Source organism: Rattus norvegicus, chromosome 19 (genome assembly GCF_021556685.1).
Source record: "Rattus norvegicus strain SHRSP/BbbUtx chromosome 19, alternate assembly SHRSP_T2T, whole genome shotgun sequence".
Classification (NCBI taxonomy): Eukaryota; Metazoa; Chordata; class Mammalia; order Rodentia; family Muridae; genus Rattus; species Rattus norvegicus.
In genome coordinates this window covers 51,607,867-51,626,934 of record NC_141552.1, presented here as the reverse complement: position 1 = coordinate 51,626,934, position 19,068 = coordinate 51,607,867, and the positions used below count along the sequence as shown (strand labels likewise).

The 19,068-nt window shown below is 45.6% G+C and overlaps 2 long non-coding RNA genes across 2 annotated transcripts in view; one reads left to right on the top strand and one right to left on the bottom strand.

Moving 5' to 3' along the window:
- Positions 1 to 339: 339 nt before the first annotated feature.
- On the top strand, positions 340 to 18,036 carry LOC147999449 (uncharacterized). Its single transcript, XR_015643619.1, has 2 exons — positions 340 to 708; positions 15,962 to 18,036. It is a non-coding gene; the product is annotated as an uncharacterized LOC147999449 (long non-coding RNA).
- The window catches only part of LOC147999448 (uncharacterized), a 241,765-nt gene continuing 235,253 nt past the window's right edge, over positions 12,557 to 19,068 (bottom strand). Inside the window, exon 3 of the long non-coding RNA XR_015643620.1 lies at positions 12,557 to 12,892. This is a non-coding gene — a long non-coding RNA (uncharacterized LOC147999448). The remainder of the gene's footprint in view (positions 12,893 to 19,068) is intronic.

Sequence of the window (19,068 nt, the reverse complement as noted above, 5' to 3'; positions counted from 1 at the left end):
TGTGTGTGTGTGTGTGTGTGTGTGTAGGATATTGAACCTGGAATGTAAGATTTATTTAGATTAAAAATGAATTCTGAAACACCCATATTCTCTCTTTCTGTCTTATGGCTGTTTGTCTATAAAGAGGCCACTCTCTGGATACTTCCAGAAGGCAGTATGCTACAATGCTTAACAGAAAAGGATGAAGGCATTCTTGAGTGTCTCTGCCTTCTAGACAGTTCCATTTCCTTTTTGTGTAAGACTTGGGAAATTCATACCAAGGGCCAGTGAGCAGCCTGGGGAATTCGAATCATATGATCATTGTTCACTGTGGTGGGCAGAAATTTCACTTTCTGTTTCGTGTGCTCACTGACTGAGACACTTGAAATGAGGCCTGATGTACCGTTAACAAATGGACCACAGGGAACCAGCCTGCACTGGGTCCTAGGGCATGAGCTAGAAGACTTAATAAGGCCCCTTGTCCATCTTTCCTTGCCATGGCTCTAAATATGTTGGCTGTTTTAAAGCATCGGATTGACTTTTCAGGCTTACTGGTTGGTTTGAGAGTGCTCAGCGGAGGGCTTTGGCTTCTTGTAGCCGTAAGCCCATGACCCATGCTTGAGAAGCTACCTGAGAGAACTACGCTTCCATATCGTCTCTCATTTCTTTGTGGCAGAGTGGGAAGGAATACTAATGAGCTACCTTGCGCTGTCTTTCAGGGTGCAGTACGTAAGTACCGTGGTCTCTATGTCCTGGGACTCTTGCTGCCCTACCTTGTAACATATAAGGACTAGCAAAGGAGGAATGGACGGGCACTAAGTAGCTCACCGCTGTTTATGTCTACTCTGAAGTAAGTCTAGGCTTAGGTTCAGCACTGAACTTTTCCGGGAAGAGTCCTTGCTTCCTCAGAAGACACAATGGGTATGAAGGTCCCAGCCAGACAAGAATCTAAGGTCAGGGGAATAAGACTTATCCTCAATAATGCCTCCCTGGACCCAATAGGAAGTAGCCAATGTGCTGGGGATGGCGTGATGTTATCTTCCACAGCTGGCAAATTCATCTGGGAAACGACTGCTTTGGGAGAAGACTGGCTATTTTTTTTTCTGTTGGTAATTGTTCCCATTGGTTTCCATCGTGTCCTGCTCCCAGCACGACACAAGGAAATAATTACTGACCATAAAAAGAGACAGGGCTAAGCTTGAAGAGAGGGGAAGGGTCCTGGGGGTTTCCAAGTTTTCTTTGCGTTCATAGGCGGAGCATTTCCCACCATCTCTGGGTGTGGAAATGAGAACATCAGCTTTTCCGTCCACAGAAACAGGGAATCCTGACTATTGCTTGTTCCACAGAAAATGCTAGAAGGGTGAATTAGCGGATACATACATATGGAGAGGAACTCTACATTGTACTGTGAAGGGTCTCTGAGGATGGTCAAAGGTACCTGAGAAACATTTGAAACAGTCAGAAAGGACACTGGGATCCTTGGCATTCCAAGATTAATACAATGGATATCTCTTTCTGTCTCTGTCTGTGTCTCTCTCTCTCTCTCGTGTGTGTGTGCGTGTGTGTGCGTGTGTGTATGTGTGTGTATGTGTGAGTGTGTATGTGTGTGTGTATGTGTGTGTGCGTGTGTGTATGTGTGTGTGCGTGTGTGTGTATGTGTGTGTGTATGTGTGTATATGTGTGTGTGTGTGCGCGTGTGTGTGTGTATGTGTGAGTGTGTATGTGTGTGTATGTGTGCATATGTGTGTGTGCGTGTGTGTATGTGTGTGTGCGTGTGTGTGCGTGTGTGTATGTGTGTGTATGTGTGAGTGTGTGTGTATGTGTGTGTATGTGTGTATATATGTGTGTGTGTATGTGTGTGTGTATGTGTATGTGTGTGTATGTGTGTGTGTGTATGTGTGTGTGTATGTGTGTATATGTGTGTGTATGTGTGTGTATGTGTATGTGTGTGTGTATGTGTGTGTGCGTGTGTGTATGTGTGTGTGTATGTGTGTGTGTGTGTGTGTGTGTGTGTGTGTGTGTGATATGGACATGTTCATGTGGGTAGGAACAGGCAGGTGGGGGGGCAAAGCTTAACATAAGGAAGAAAGCGTCTTCCCCAGTCACTTTCTAGTTTGTGTTTTTAAGACAGAGTCTCTCACTGAACCAGGAACTCAACGCTTTGTATGCTGAGTAGTCAAGGAGACTGAGGTGTCCTCTGTCTCTTCTCCCCCAACACTGGGATTATAGATACGCTTGCACTTTCCTTGTACGCAGGTGTTGTTGGATCGGAACGCAGCTCCTAGTGTTTGCACGGCGTGCAAGGTGGACACTTAGACACCTGAGCCATTTCCCCAGGTCTGACATCATACTTTGAAATCCTTTATCCAGATGGACGGGAGCCTGCTCCCAGTGAATCCAACCTCAAGGTCACCCCCAGATCTATTGCTTCGGGTAGGGTAGGGTTGTTTATGGCGGGCAGAACAGAGAGCCAAGAAGACGGAAAGTACTGAAGAAGGATGTGCTCAGTAGTTCTCCTTCATCCACTTGACACAGGCTGGGGGCGTCCGGAAAGAGGGAACCTCAGCTGAGGAAACACCTCAATCAGATTGGCCTGTAAGCAACTTCACTGGTTAATGATAGAAGTGGGATCCACTATGGCAGTGACTCTATGGGAAAATGGTCTTGCTTTGTACAAAAATGCAGGCTGAGCAAGCCATGGGGAGCAAGCCAGTAAGCAGCATCCCTTCATGACCTCCGCTTCAATACTTACCCTCCAGGTTCCTGTGTGAGTTCCTGCCCTGATTCCCTTCACCATGGCCTATAAGGTTTAAGATGAAACAAACCCTTTCCTCCCCAAGTTGCTTTTGTCATGGTGTTTGTGACAGTGACAGAAAGCGGCCCAGGGATAAGGCCCACATCCTTTTGATGCACATCATCTCCTTTGGAAGAATCTTGGGTCTGCAGTAGCACACCGGCTTCTCGGTGTTCTGTCTTCAGCCTGCCATCCTCTAAAAAGCCTTGTTCATGGCTGGAAAGGATCTCACCTTCCTCCCAGCTGGACCCCGGCTCGTCCCAGCCTGCATGTCAGAGGCAAGGGTGAGGCAGGCCCACCGCCGCCCCCATCTTCTGCTAAAGCAGTTTCATCAGGATTCTGCGAGCTTCCCATGTAGCTCCCACCCCCTCTTAAAAATCTGAAAATGAAACAAGACACGTTTCTGAGGTTGTCAGCAGGTAGATCCACTGGCTTGTGGTAAGTACTCTCTCTGGGAGGAGTGCTCCGTTCTGATGTCTGTGTTGAACGCTCTGCGGCTCCCCGTCGGCTGACGCCCCCGTGCAAGTCTGTTCACTGGGCAGGGGTGGTGGTGATAATATTGTTTCTAACAACCAGACTGAAGCGTAGCCTCGGGCTGTCTTGCAAAGCCCCCTCCAAACGGCGTCTAATTAATTTTTACCCTGCCATTTCAATGAGTCCCGGGAGTGTATCGGCCCCACAACAAAACCCCCTCATCTAGTGGTTTGGAGACAGCCTTGACGTAACACTTGTCGGGTCTTAGATCTCCAAAAGAGAAACCGCTGTAAAAAAAAATTAAGGAAACTGTCTCCTTTTAGTCTCTCTACCCCACTTGATATTTGTTTTCCTCTGGCTTTGCTACTTCTTTGCCCTCAGTGATCAAGTGATCATTAATCTGAAAGATCAGATTATGGCCTCCCTCCTGCCTGTGGTGCTTTCAGAGAGAACCCTGGAGATATATATTATATATTATATATGTATGTAGGAGAACCCCAATATTCTCTGGAGTCTAGGGCCAGGTAACTGCATGGGACTGCCCTGAGAACCTTACTAGGTTTAAAAGGCAAGGAAGAGAGCAGGCGGCTGGCCCGACTGGCTTTCATCTGCAGTGTGGCTAGGTAACACTGGAAGCAAGGGGAAAGGTTTGTTAAAGAGGCCTCTTACCCGCCCATCACACACATCAAAGCCGCAGTACCTCCTCCCTTCCCCTGGACACGTTCACGGAAGAGGTTCAGTCTAACTGTCTGGCTGGGCAAGCCAACCCCTTAGAGGCTACCTGGGTTGCTTTCTTTCTCACTCCTAAGGGAGCTGGATTTGGGTCAGGGGTTTCCAACCAGGCCCACTCCGCTCTCTTCAGCTCCAGGCTTCTCTCTCCCAGAGCTCAGATTCCCTTAAGCAGTTCCCAAATACTGTCCCCCCCCCCCTTTCAGCGCCCACTGCAACCCCCTTTCATCCACACAGGCTGCTTATCTTTGGACCTTGGAATGAATCTGAATTCACAAAAGCGTCCTTTTAACAAGGTATTCAGAGACACTGCAATCTAAACCGGCAGTGGACCGAGGCTTTCTGGGATTTCAGGACCAAGAGATTGAGTGACTGCTCTGTTCTCAAGGACCCCCGCAGAGGAGACTGATCTTCTGCAAGCCTCTTGGGTGCTAATTTCACCATCACTGGGTGCCAAAGACATTCCCTTGGGACCACTTGACTTGGCACCTCCTGAGAAATGGGCTCATTGTTCCTAATGAGCTCCAGCAGTCTGGCTCCTTGAAATGAGTTAATCACAGAATTGCAGGCCTAGGAAAGATGTCTTTGATGGCTGGCTTCTCTGTACCCGGTCCAAAGAGTGAGAGCCAATCCTATTTTTGAAGACACCCAGGGAGCCACACTCCAGTGACTAATCGCTTGTAATCATCCTCTTTAATATGATCCTCATGAACTGGTGAGATTTCTGTTTGCACCCTCCTCAGAGAAGGTAAAAGGCATCGCTTACCAACCAGACTGTTCATAGTCTCCTCGTCTTCCTCCTCTCCTGCTCCCTCCTCCTCTTCTTCATCTTCTTCCTGTTCTCCCCTGTCTCCTGGGGTTATAGTGTGACCCACTGACCAAAAGGAGATTCAGGCACATCTGAGTAACTTGCCAACTATGAGCTGGGTGGTGGAGCACACCTTTAATCCTAGCACTTGGAGGCAGAGACAGGTAGATCTCTGTGTTCGAGGCTAGCTTGGTCTACAGAACAAGTTCCAGGACAGCCAGGGCTACACAGAAAACCTTTGTTTAAAAAAAAAAAAACAAGGGGGCTGGGGATTTAGCTCAGTGGTAGAGCGCTTACCTAGGAAGCGCAAGGCCCTGGGTTCGGTCCCCAGCTCCGAAAACAAAACAAAACAAAACAAAACAAAACAACAACAACAACAACAAAAAAACCAAGAAGAAGAAGAAGAGGAAACTAAAGCCAATAATTTACCAACTATGCTATTAAGCCTGTGTTTCTCTGCCTTTATGACCTACAAATCAAAAGGTACCTTCTGGAGAGGAGCTCAATGCATGTGGAATAGCTCCCTTCCCCGGGGTCTCATGTAGCCCAGGTTGATCTTGAACTCATTAGCCGAGAATGACTTAGTTAAGCTTCTGGTCCTCTTACCTCTACCTCCCAAGCGATGGGATTCTAGGCACACACAGCACTGTGCTCCGGCTATGAGGAGCTCAAACAAGGGGTTTGTGCACGCCTAGGTGAGTGCTCTATTAGTTGAGTTCGTCCCCAGTCCACTCATTCTTCTTTAATGCCATGTGATAGGTACGCGGAGAACAGTGGAACAGATGACTCCAGGAGCCCAGAGAGACTTGGACACTACACATGGTTGCTGTAAACCAGTCCTGACTCAACAAGTCCATAGCAAGACTGAGTTCATTGGAGGCACTTGGTGGGAGGAGAGAACAGACTCCTGCAAGATGTCCTCTGAGTTCCAGACATATATCATGGCACATGCACACATCCACCCCTTCCTTCCACATACACTCAAATACATAAATACAATCAGAAATAAAGAATAGTGCCTTGGGGTATGTCAAATGCTCAATAAATGTTGAGTAAATTATTATTAACTCATTTTATGCCTCATCCACGTAACAAGAAAGCCTGATAAAGAGACACTTGATTTAGACCAGAAAGGTTTCACTATTTCAATATTCTCTTGCCCAGTGGGTTCCTAAATTCCTAGGGATTGTGGTTTGTTGGGAGAAATGATAAAATGTTTTGGGCTTTTTGTAGAAAGGTTTACACAGACTCCTAAATGTCAAATATGTTTTCTACCTATTCATGCAATTGTCATTAATGAGGAATTTCTATTTTGTTTTCTTATTTCTGAGATCATCAGAACCAACCAAATGTGTTTTTGGAGGCAGTAAAGATAAGGAACTGATCAGAAAATTATACCGATGGTTATTGCCAACTGGAGACGCCCAAAGGAAAGAGATTGTATGACACGCCTGAAGCTAAGCTAGACTACGTGTTTACATTTAGTTATGATCATGTGTATGTGATGTGTGTAGGTGCAGTATGCCACACTGTGGTGTGGGGTCCTGAAGTATGCCATTGCAGTTACTTTTTTAAAAAATGCATTTTAACTTACCGATTTTGTGTGTGTGTGTGTGTGTGTGTGTGTGTGTGTGTGTGTGTTTACACTTGTGAGTAGAGGACACGTTTTTCTGAAGCCTTAATTTTTAAAGAAGCCTTGACGCTCATCTACGGTACTGAGCCCGTACCGTAAGTACTAGACAGTCTAGTTTGGTTTCTGTGTGCGCCCATGCCCATTCCGAGAGTCTATCTAGCCAGAGAGCTCCAGGAATCAGCCTGTCTGTCTCTCTTTGCCATGCTGAGGTTCTAAACATGTACCGTCATGCCAACCGTTTTTTATATGTGGGATCTGGGGATTGAACTCATGTCCTCATGCCTGTATAGCAAGCACTTTAACAGTGAAGTCATCTCCCCATCCCAGTTTTGTTTCTTTACACTCGTGCTCAGTTAACAGGGATTGAGAGAGGAAGAAGATGGCGATGGAGACCGTGCCATCACAGACAGGAAAAGGGATGGGTGACAGAAAAGCATGCTGGGTAAGGCAGTTATGCAAATGAAAAGAGCAGAGAAGAGGATGTACCTTTTCTATTTACTGTCTCTGTAGAGCTCCCTCATTGCTTCGTATGTACTTGGTACTCAATAAATCAATGGAACAGCAACAAGGAGAACACATTCGATAGCTCAGGCTTTGAAATGAATGTAGGACACGGGAGCCGATTTCTTGACTATGATCTTGGCACCATCTACGATGATCACTTCTTTCCCCGGGAATTCCCTTCCCACCTCCAGCCCCTTTTGTAGTTTAAATGCTGTTTAGAGATTTTCATCTGCTCTAAGCTTCAGAAGCCCAACCCGAATGAAGTAACTAGAGCTTCCGGCTTGAGGCGGCATGGCGGGTGTGGGGAGAACCATCCTTACAACTGCGCTGGGGACAAGTAGGCAGAATCGTAGCCCAGTGGGGTCAGAGGCTCTCCTGTGCACCCAGGTCCACAGTCGCCCAACCTGACCCTGGGGATTGTGACTGAACCTAGTGATCTCTTATTAGTAGATGACAGATAGCTTTCTTCTGTGGAGAATAATTTCTGAATTGGGGACGGGAAGTACAGAGTGAAGGAAGGGATCTATTTTAAGGTCCACATGTGGGCATCAGTCCAGGAAGGCAAGTGTTTGTTATCTTACTCTGACTGAGGTAGGTGATGGTGCGTCTAGAATGTCAAGGAGCCTTGAGATGAATATATCCCATGCTGTATCGGGCATGGAGAAACGGCATCTAGCTCAACGTCAGGAACGAACAGACCTAGGTAGCCCTTAAGATGTAACTGCTTGGAATGAGTTTTGGAGAGGACTCTACCCCATTAGTTCATGTTACATTCTTGAAATGGTCACATGTCATGGACCTTCAGCAACAGCGCCTTGAATAAACGGAGAGAGAGCCAAGGTCCGGATGATGGAGGGCTTTCGGAGGGCGATGGAGCTGGGACACTGGTATTAATATGGCGCCCCCTAGTGTTTATGTGGGTATCGAGACTTGGAATCACACCAGCACACTGTGTCTAAGTAGGGCCTCCTCGTGGTCTTGCGATTGAAGGATTTACTGCCCATCACAACGTCTTTTAAACTGTCATGTTAAACAAAATCCTCTTCAACTTTAGTGCATCCCCCCTCCCCCCCATGCCCCGTATCCATTTCCAGCCTGTGCCGAGTTGAACCGAGTCTTCACATTGTTTCCCTCTCATTCCGTGTAGCCTCCTAAGTACTACAGACATGCCGATTCATTATTGTGGCTGCGATGCCATGAGTAGTGGATGGATTGTTGGAGGAGGTGGGTATTGCTCTGCCCATGGCCAACCAGCAGAGGAGGACAAGTGAGCCATCGGGGCATGCTGAGGACTGCAGGTTTCCTGTCTATCATTTGCTAGATTTTTTTTTTTTTTTAATCTTGGCTACCTTGTCTGGACAGTGTAGTCCAGGAAGGACGCAGGGAAAGCAATTGGATCACACATGTACACGGAAGCAGGTGAAATCAGCGAACTGGGGTCCTACTGTTTACACTTTTCAAGGAAAAGTGGTGGTGTTTTGTGTTTTTTGTTTTTTGTTTTTTTGAGGGGGAGGGTCTAACCAAGTATCCTTCCTTTTACTGTGACATTGTGACATGACTTTATTTTCAATGTTGCACAATATAGCAGACACAGACATGCGTTAAAAGCAACAAGGAAAGCCAGTTCGTTAACTATTGGGAAACACGTGACACATCATGAATAGATAGCCAGTTGGGTCCAGGCCTGTTCTGTTTATGGTTATTGCCCTGTTTTATCAGGTATAAAAGACTCTTATTGTCCCGGGTGCACACATACATGGGGGCTGGCAAGGGGGAAGGAGATAAGCCAGGCTACTATATTTGGTGTCTCAAGACTCAAATCATAGTATTCCAAAGACTATACTGAGTCATTTCATTACACAAAGAGGTGATTATTTTCTTCATTCTACCATGCTATCTTTCTTTCTTTTTTTTAAAGTTTCAATCTCAGTAGAGATTGGGCTCTCAACCTCAGTAGGTAGAGACACGCAAGCTAACCCAAAAGGGAACTTGGGAACACGCTCCAGGGTCCATTTTTTTAAAATTAAGAAATGAAGGCTAGAAACCACATCTGGATATGACATACAGATGTTATGAACATACATACATATATGACCATGTAGATAATTTGTGATTGAAGACTGTAATATAAAGATATGCAGAACGCAGGCCCAACCCATTCATTTTTGTGAACTCTGTGGTGACCCTGTGTCCTTCCATTTGTTCAGACCTGCAGTTTACTTGGTTGCCCACCTCCCCCAGAGGAGTTTCCTTTATGCTCCAAGTGGCCACGGGAGGAGCAGAAATCACCTACCAAGAAGTGTGGGTTGAGTTTACTTTCAAACAATAACCAGGGGTTGGGGATTTAGCTCAGTGGTAGAGCGCTTGCCTAGGAAGCGCAAGGCCCTGGGTTCGGTCCCCAGCTCCGAAAAAAAAAGAACCAAAAAAAAAAAATAACCAAAAAAAGAGACAAAAATCATCAGATGACGTTCCAGCTTGGAGACACTCGGTTTTATGAACTCTTCATTCACAATAAAGCCCTTTACTTGGAGAGAGGACCCAGTGAGGGGCTTTTAGCCACTAGGCTGCACATGTCTAGCTAGACTCAATCATAAACATTAGGAGCCCTTGGGAGCCAAGGTTCAGTCGCATCACTGAGGACCATTGCTCATGGGTGATCAGAAGGGATGGCGATACTTCATGTAGGCAATATGGACGGAGCAAGTGGGGTGTGGTTGAGGGTACTAATCCTTCCCCTCCCAAGGGGCAGACACTTTATCGTCTTGAAATACATCAATGACATTGCTTTATTGGAATAACATTCAGAATTGTTTAAAATAAAACCCAGCACCGAAAAGTCCACAGTCCATTTCGCCCCTGCAGCACATAGCTAACTCTACTGCTGTTTATGCCCAAAGCGTCTGATTTCCTAGGAAGCCTGGCTTTATAGAAACACACTGGAACATCTTCTTTTACCTTTTGACAAAATGAAACTGCATCCTTGGGAGTTTCCCACCCATTGCTCTCTTGGCTACTTCACTCCAGTACTATTTCATTACTTATTGATTTTTTTCAACGCCTCTCTGCATGGCTGTAATTTACACAGGTCCTACAGCCCTTAGCAATTCTTAACACCTCCAGGTACGAAGATCACGAGTCCACTAGAGAGGGAACGGGAACGCCAGCTACTCCCTTTTCGAGAATGATGAAAAACTGGTGAATCTCATCGCTCCAAGTACTTGGGAAGCCGTGGTGGGTGGGGAACACCACATAGTGTGCATGCTAAGACAGGGAGATGAATGGGTCTAACTCTGGGACAGTGTCACCATGGTCTTGGTGTTTTAGGGCACGGCACAGCTTTCATTTTGGCTGTAGAGTCAAGGGTGTTTTGTAGGGTGTTAGTTTGAGGAAGAAAGGGAGGGATGGAGAGATGGAGGGGGGCAGGAGAGCCATGAGATCAGCTTAATCTGGTAAAGCTGGATTTAATATGATCTTAAAAATAATCACCGTTCCTTGTCAACTTATGAACTGTGTGCTTGGCTTTGTTGTAATCAAGGCTTCACACGGAAATAAAAAAGCAGCAGGCTATTGTGATAGAGAAAATACAATAAAATGGCATGTCTCCTGGAAAAGTTCTTATTTAGGTAAAATATGCCAATGTTTGAAGGAGGGAAACAAACTGCAGAGTAATTATTTCTAAGCAAGTGCAGCATTTAGAACTATCATAAAAACAATCAACTTTAGTTGGTAGTGTTCTGGTCTCATAGACAGATTTCTTCCTTTTGCTTCTGAAAGCTTATAATGTAATGGTGCCTGTGAGGCTGTTCAGCAGATAGACAGTGGCCACCAAGCCTGAGGACCTGAGTTCTATCCCTAGGGATCACACAGTATGAGGAGAGATCCAGCCTCTCAGAGTTGTCCTCTGACTTCCACACAGGCACTGTGGCACACATGTTGTCCCTATTAAATAAATAAATGTAATTAGAAAGAACTTTAAAAGTTTATAATTTAAATATATATTTTGGTCGGTGGTGGTGGTGCATGCCTTTAATCCTAGCACTTGGGAGGCAGAGGCAGGTGGATCTCTGTGAGTTCTAGGCCAGCCTGATCTATTGGGTGAGTTCTAGGACATCGAAGGCTACACGGAGAATCCTGTGCTGAAAACTCAATATCTTTATCTCCATCTCTATCTCCATCTTTATCTCTAACTCTGTATCTATCTATCTCATCTACATCTATCCATCCATCCATCCATCCATCCATCCATCCATCCATCATCCGCCTATCATCCATCCATCATCTACCCATCCATCATCCATCCACCCATCCATCATCCATCATCCATCATCCATCCACCCATCCATCATCCATCCATCATCCATCATCCATCCACCCATCCATCATCCATCCATCATCCATCATCCATCCACCCATCCATCATCCATCCATCCATCATCCATCCATCCATCCATCATCCATCCATCATCCATCCATCATCCATCCATCCATCATCCATCCATCCATCATCCATCCATCATCCATCATCCATCATCCATCCATCATCCATCCACCCATCCATCATCCATCCATCCATCCATCCATCCATCCATCCATCATCCATCATCCATCCATCATCCATCCATCCATCCATCACCCATCCATCATCCATCCATCATTCATCCATCATCTACCCATCCATCATCCATCCATCCATCCATCATCCATCCATCATCCATCCACCCATCCATCATCCATCCATCCATCATCCATCCATCATCCATCATCCATCCACCCATCCATCATCCATCCATCCATCATCCATCCATCATCCATCATCCATCCACCCATCCATCATCCATCCATCCATCATCCATCCATCCATCCATCCATCCATCATCCATCCATCCATCATCCATCCATCATCCATCATCCATCCACCCATCCATCATCCATCATCCACCCATCCATCATCCACCCATCCATCCATCCATCATCCATCCATCATCCATCCATCATCCATCCATCATCTATCCATCATCCATCCATCCATCATCCATCCATCCATCATCCATCCATCATCCATCCATCATCTATCCATCATCCACCCATCCATCATCCATCCATCATCCACCCATCCATCATCCATCCATTCATCATCCATCCATCATCCATCCATTCATCATCCATCCATCATTCATCTACCCATTCACCCACTCATTATCTATCTATCTATCTATCTATCTATCTATCTATCTATCTATCTATCTATCTATCTATCTATCTATCTATCTTGGAAACAAAGCCTCTTTTTGTAGCTAAAGCTGTCCCCAAACTCATGATCCTCTTGCCTTAGCCTCTCAAACACTGGGATTTCAAGTATGTATCATCATGCCTACCTTGTGAGCATTCTTTACATGTCTGGGGAGATGGGGTGAGGGAGGAATGGGAAAAATCAATCAGTGGACACAAAGAGGTTACGGTTAAGCACAACTTAGAAGTTCTATTATGCTACCGCACAGTGGGAGGCTCTAGACAGCCATGCATCCTGCACATCACAAAATAAGCTTGATGAGCGGGATCTCAGTGTTTTCCCATAAAGTAGCCATAGACATTTGAGGAGATAGTTACATGATAACACAATGTATTGACACAAGGCTTGCCGTTTGCACATACAATTTTTATATATTTATGTATGCTTGCAATTAATTCAATTTAAGAATTAAAAATACATTCCTTAATTCTGCTGTATGTTTCTATGGAATTATTTTTGTCTTACCTATAAAACTCAATGCATAAATTGTTCTTTAATGCAGAGCTACGGTGAGGATGGGGTTGATAAACCCGAAATAATTTGATTATAAAATAACTAGGAAAAATGGTGAGATGCATTTTCCTCTAAAGACAGAGGTGACTCCTTCGTTTCTTCCATAATACAGTTTTAAATAAAGGGCTGAAGGACTCGCTCTTGCTTGGCCTCTGGGGAATCTGGAGTCTGAAAAAAAATAAAGCTATTAACTATCAGATTGTTTATGCAGGATTGTTAGCTTACCAAACTCTGTGACCTGAAAGCGATTGGAGGTGGTTCTAAAACAATGAAATGTTCACAGAACAGACAAAGGTGAAAAGATAATTTTTTTAACTTCATTTGTTGAAATCAGTGCCAATGACTCAGTCAAAGGAGTCATTCAGCGCTAAAGATTAAAACTAATAAGCGGTTTTATGATGACTTATTTTATGTTACCTGATTCATTTATGACTATTATTTGTGATAGGTCCTCAACTGACTTCTACCATCTGAGTTTCTTTTCTTTGTTAAAAGAAAAAGAATTCTTTATTCTCTCTATTAAAATGTGTGTGTTCAGTATATGTATGTGTGTGTGTATGTGTGTGTGTGTGTGTGTGTGTGTGTGTGTGTGTGTGTGTGTAGACTATAGATTGACATTGGATATTTTCCTATGTTGCTCTCCACCATTAATTTGTAGACAGAATCTCTCACTAAATCTGAAGCTCAGTGACTCAACTATGCTGCCTAAGATTACCAAGGGTACCGCTCTGCCCAGCTTTACCCGGATGCTGAGATTCCAAATTCAGGTCCTCATGTCTGTGCTGTGGACACTCTAACCACTGAGCCCTCTCCTCAGGCCCCATTCCACTCTCACGTCATGGTGGTTGTAAAGAAATGGTAATGAACTGGGCTTGTGGCTTGAGTATCCCACCCTCTACTTTGGGGACATGGCCTCAACATTTCTTTCAGTGGCTGCACCTCTCACATCACTTGTTTGGGATAGACCATCCCCGTGGCTCTAGGTTGACTCGAGCCAGACCAGATGGGTACAACACAGCGATGAACCCAAACTAAGAGGCAAAGAGCCCCAAACTGGGCCTCTGGATGGAGCTTTTGACATGGGAGGAGCTTTCTCCAGTGGGGGAGGAGCTTTCTCCAGTGGGGGAGGAGCTTTCTCCAGTGGGGGAGGAGCTTTCTCCAGTGGGGGAGGAGCTTTCTCCAGTGGGGGAGGAGCTTTCTCCAGTGGGGGAGGAGCTTTCTCCAGTGGGGGAGGAGCTTTCTCCAGTGGGGGAGGAGCTTTCTCCAGTGGAGGAGGCCGTGCCGATTTAATGTCATCTTGGAACTGACGGGGGCCATTTCAGGCAAATCCTCACTCACAGTGAGGCAAATATATGAGAGAAACATCCCAAGTGAGTGTAGGAAGGAAGCAGTGGGTCCGGTGGTAGCATTGGAGCCATTGACTCTACCTGAGCCCAAAGCAACCTGCCCAAGTATTTTAGCCTATGACTTCATATAATCTTAATTTTACTCAAACTAAAGTGTGTTGTGTCCTCGTCAGTCTCGATCACTGAGCACTGAGAGATGAGGGTAATCGTGTTCAGGAGCAAATCTGTATGCTTCAAGTGAATTTCCTTTTGTTCTGAACTAAGTCTAGAATGTTTAGGCCGGCTCATGGAATTAAGAGGAGATTTGTAATTTTGTTATCGATGGGAAAATGCAGTTCAAACATCTGAGACTTGACCTCGCAATTTCCATGGTATGGGAACAACCCCCGCAAAAGCAAGGAAGAGACACTTTAAAAAATTCTCAATATCTGCTGCAAGACCTTTCTCTGATGAGGGTTGAGGGAGGCACTGGTCTACGGGTGTAGCGGTGTCTTTAGGAGTTGTTTTATTGCTATGCTTATGTAACGGAATAATGGTAGTAGGTTTTCTCATAGGGCTGTGTCCTAGCTAGTCTTAGGTTCTTGGCCTCATTCATAGTCTCATGGAGTGAGCCCTAAACACAATTTTAAAACGTGGTTGGTTGCTCCCATACTATCTGTGCCACTATTGTGTCTTGCACATAGGTCTCTATTGTCGACCTCAGGTTTGCAGGTAGGTGAGGTCGAGGCTAGTCTTTCTCCTTTGTCATTGAGGACAGCATCTCTCAGCACTGTGAAGGCTAGTCAGCAGCTAGCTTCCAGTTCAACACCAGATCCATTTCTCCATGTTCTTGTGATGTCTCCAGCAGTAAGGTCTTATTGTGAGATAGCAGAGGATAGAGCAGCACTGACAACAGTCTATACTGTTTGCTGAGGTGGGGGAATGCCTGTGGTAATTCACATAGAGACCCACGAGTGGCCAAGGTATAGAGACTGAGAGACAGACTTTGGAGCACTCAGCTTTAAAGGGGAGGTCTTTATCACCCTCTTCCCCTCAAGGCTCAGGAATCTTTCTGTGAAGAAGACTAGGTAGAAAGAGTGTAACATAACAGTAAGGGGTGGTGGATGATTTCAAGGAAAAGATGTTTTCCAGGTATAACAGGCCCGATGCACACATAAACTCACAGAGACTCTGGTAGTACATATAAGACCTGTACAAGCTCAGCCAGACAAAAATCTCTTCCTGGAACAGGGGAGGTGAGCACAAAGTCCCACCCCTAGCTAAGAAGTTATTCAGCTAGAATAGTAGCTTCTGGGGGAGGGGTAATTAATTTTCTTCATTGGAATGGTTATATCACCCACACTCTGGGATAGGCCCTATGATCAGGGGCCAGTACAATCTTTATTTTTGTTTTTGTTTTTTGTTTTTTTTCAAAAGAGAAAGAAAGAACATGAAGTTGAGTAGGTAGGGAGATAGGGGAGGATCTAGCAGGGGTAAAGGATTAGGATAAAAATGTACTGTATGAAATTCTCAAAAAATAAAACATAAGAAATCTCCCAGTTTTGCTTCATCTCAGGCAATATTGAAGGATACAAAAATCTTGTGGGCAACGACAAGACGGAAAAAGAGCTGGGTGACCAGTGTGAACTTACTTGATTAAACTTACAAGAACTAACTGTGGTCATCTATTATTAATGGCTACCACATATTAAAAAATGAATGGCACTAAGGACAAGCTAATATTTCTAAGGAGTTTAATACAATCTGAAAATGATGACTGTTCTTTCTGAAGACTGACAAAATTCCCAGAAAACACCAAGAACACAAATCGGCAGGATGATCTTCATTTTCTGTGACTCACGGGAATACCTTTCTTTTTCTTTTTCTTTTCTTTTCTTTTTTTTTTTTTTAGGGATTTGGATGCAAAGATCTAAACTGACTTTAATCACTCTACAGACTGAAGCCAATCCATATATATCTTTCACCTCAGAAGATGCATAAGAAGAATATGCACCTTTGTTAAAATTCATCCATGTGTTCTAAACCTAGGCTGGACTGGGGATTTCTTTGCTCTTAGAATCTTCTAGAGTGAGCACCACTAAAAGAATGCATTCCTTTTCGAGGCGACTATCTCTTTGGTGTTTATTTCTTAAGCATCTTTTCCTGATGCTGCTGTTGTTCAGAACAGGACAACAGCCACATGGCAGCGAGGTCCGACGCTGAGAGGAGACCTGGGACACGGCCCAGGGCAAACGGCAGAAAGAGTTTCTCTTACTGAGACAGCCTGGCCATATGGCCAGTTTGGCGCAGAGTCAAAATCAAAGTTGTAAAACCCTCACTATGATGGGGGAGATGTGTGGGCAGCTGGAGTTAAAATGCCTGTGTTGTCGCTCTGAGAACTGGGCCAGCCAGATGGCACGGAGGGACCCAGACAGGAATTCCGCAGCAGGAAGATAAACTCCGGGCCCGTGTCGCCTTTGCAGATCTTACTCTGCATCCTCTCTCCTTGCCACGCTGGGTCACCACCCGCTTTCAAGTGGTGCGCTTTGCGCATCGCCGTGTCTTTGATGGTGCTGGTTCTCCGGTCTGTCTGGAACGATCACCTGCTCCACCCTCATCAAAGTCCCAAGCATCCCAGCTACCCCGGCTCTACTTTTATCGCCGGCCCTCCAGCATGCTCTGAAGTGTCTGGGGTACCGCCGAACTCCAGCTGCCCACCCCCAATTTCGCCTTCACGCCTTTACATGGCTGTTTTTCTGTTTCTTCTCTGTCTCCCAGTCTCTTCTTAATCCTCCATATTTTCCCCTACCATTTCTTTTTGCAAGCTTCCCTGGCCTCCCCTTACATTGTAGAAGATCCTTTCTGAGTCGCTTGATACCTATTGGGTCCCGACACACCGTCCAGCACCACAGAGCTCCACAGAGGTCCCTTCCACACGCCTGGAGTACCTGCCCTTGAAGACTGAACCCAAGCACACTCTAGATTTGCATTCTTACTGCATAGCATCTGGGGCTCACCAGGCCGGGGAGAGAGTAAGGAGGAAGGATGCTTCTGCCTTCATCCATGGAGTGCTCCCCGACCCAGCCAGTCCTCTTGTATCCTGCATATGTACATGGTTGAAATGAAGTCTCACAGATGGATCTGCCTGAGAGTACAGCCCACTCTTGGTGGGCAGGATGAGGTTAGGGTTCAAGTTTTAAGTTCTTTAATCTTCAAGCTTTGAATCTGCCTTGCACACGGGGCCTATTGGTTCCTGTCTCTGAAACATGGAGGGGAGTTTATATGGTACCACGAAGTCAGAAAAAGACGAAAGCCAGTCAAACCGTCTTGAACTGGCATGAGAACCTTGTCAGCTTTGGATATTAAAATCCGACCCATTGGGGTGGGGCTGGCGAGATGGCTCAATGGTTAGATGCGCCTGCAGCCGAGCCTGATTGTCCTGAGTTCAATCTCTGGGCCCCACTTAGTAGAAGTGGAGAACCAGCTCCTGAGAGTTGTCCTCTGACCTCCACCTGCGTACAGCAGAGTGTGCCCACCCATCCAACAAAGAAACAAAATATAAAACTAAAAAAAAAGCAAAACCCAAAACCTCTCCTGCTTCACCAAGACTAATGAATGAGGCAGAATGGCCACAGGTAGAGCGCTTAACAGTAATACTTGGTGACACTCACGGAAGACCCACTACGAGAGGCAGACGGTTCCCAAAGGTCACTTATGTGTGTTAAAATGCTGTGCCCTAATGTGTGGGAGGCCTGAGCATGTCCCTTTTGTGGTGGCAGTCACGTATCGGTAACTCAGGAGAGAAAGTTGAATTGGGCGCCTCCAGTACAGAAGCAGAACTGGTATGAATTTGTACTGACTGCGGGCGAAGACCTTTTCAATTGCTCTCTGCCCCCATCCCCTCTTGGAGTACCAAAGTAAAATTGACAAAAACAATAGCAAACATAAAACATGATTTTGTAATAGAAAAATTCTTGTCTGAACTTGAAGGTTTTGTTTGTTTGTTTGATTTTAGTAAACAAAACCAGGTGTTAAGACAGGGAAGATGAAGTTTTCTCTACAGCCTGTATCCTGCTAGCAGCCCTCCCTCACCTGGCAGGCTAAAATACAGACTACACCCAGGAAAGAGCAAACGGCCCAGGCCATGAAACAATTCATTAAGAAACTATTATTCTTTCATTCTCCACAATGACCCTGGCAGTTCAGAAATTCTCTCTCTCTCTCTCTCTCTCTCTCTCTCTCTCTCTTCCTTCCTTCCTCCCTCCCTCCCATCCCCCCTTTCTTTCTTTCTTCCTTTCTTTCTTTCTTTCTTTCTTTCTTTCTTTCTTTCTTTCTTTCTGTGTGTGCTCGTGCACACACACACACACACACACACTCACACACACACAAGTACAAGTGCATATTCGCCTGTGAGTGCTTACATAGAGGCCAAAAGTCAACTTCTGGTGTCTTTCTCTGTCTTCAGCTTGCTGTTTTGAAACAGAGTGTCTAACTGAGCTTGGAGTTCACAGATTCCGCCAGAGGGACGGGTGGGTAAGCTTCAAGGACCCTTCTCTGTCTTCTGCAGTGCTGGGGTCACAGGTGGGAGCCACAATGCCCTGCCGTTTACATAGGTGCCAGGGGTCCAAACTCAGGTATTCCCGCTTGCACAGCAGGGATGTTACCAACTGGACTGTTTCCCTAGCTTCAGGCTTTCCTCATTTTAAAGAGGATGATAAATTGATATGGCCGCATGCTTGTCATCCCAGCACCCTGGAGGCTGGGAGGCAGGAGCAGCATGAACTCACAGCCAGCCTGAGATATAGAACAAGACCTTGTCTCAAAACAGCTAAGAAAGAAAGATGTTGACAGTGTTTGGGGACGGGACGCGGGTGGCATGAGGGAGGCAACTAAAGTGATTTACCAGAGCCAAAGGATGAGTAAGAAGCTGGGTCAAGATTTGAACCCGGGGTTCTGAGTTTGGTTTAACCATTAACTTCAAGGGTGACAATGTCACCACTGTCTAATTGTTTTACAACC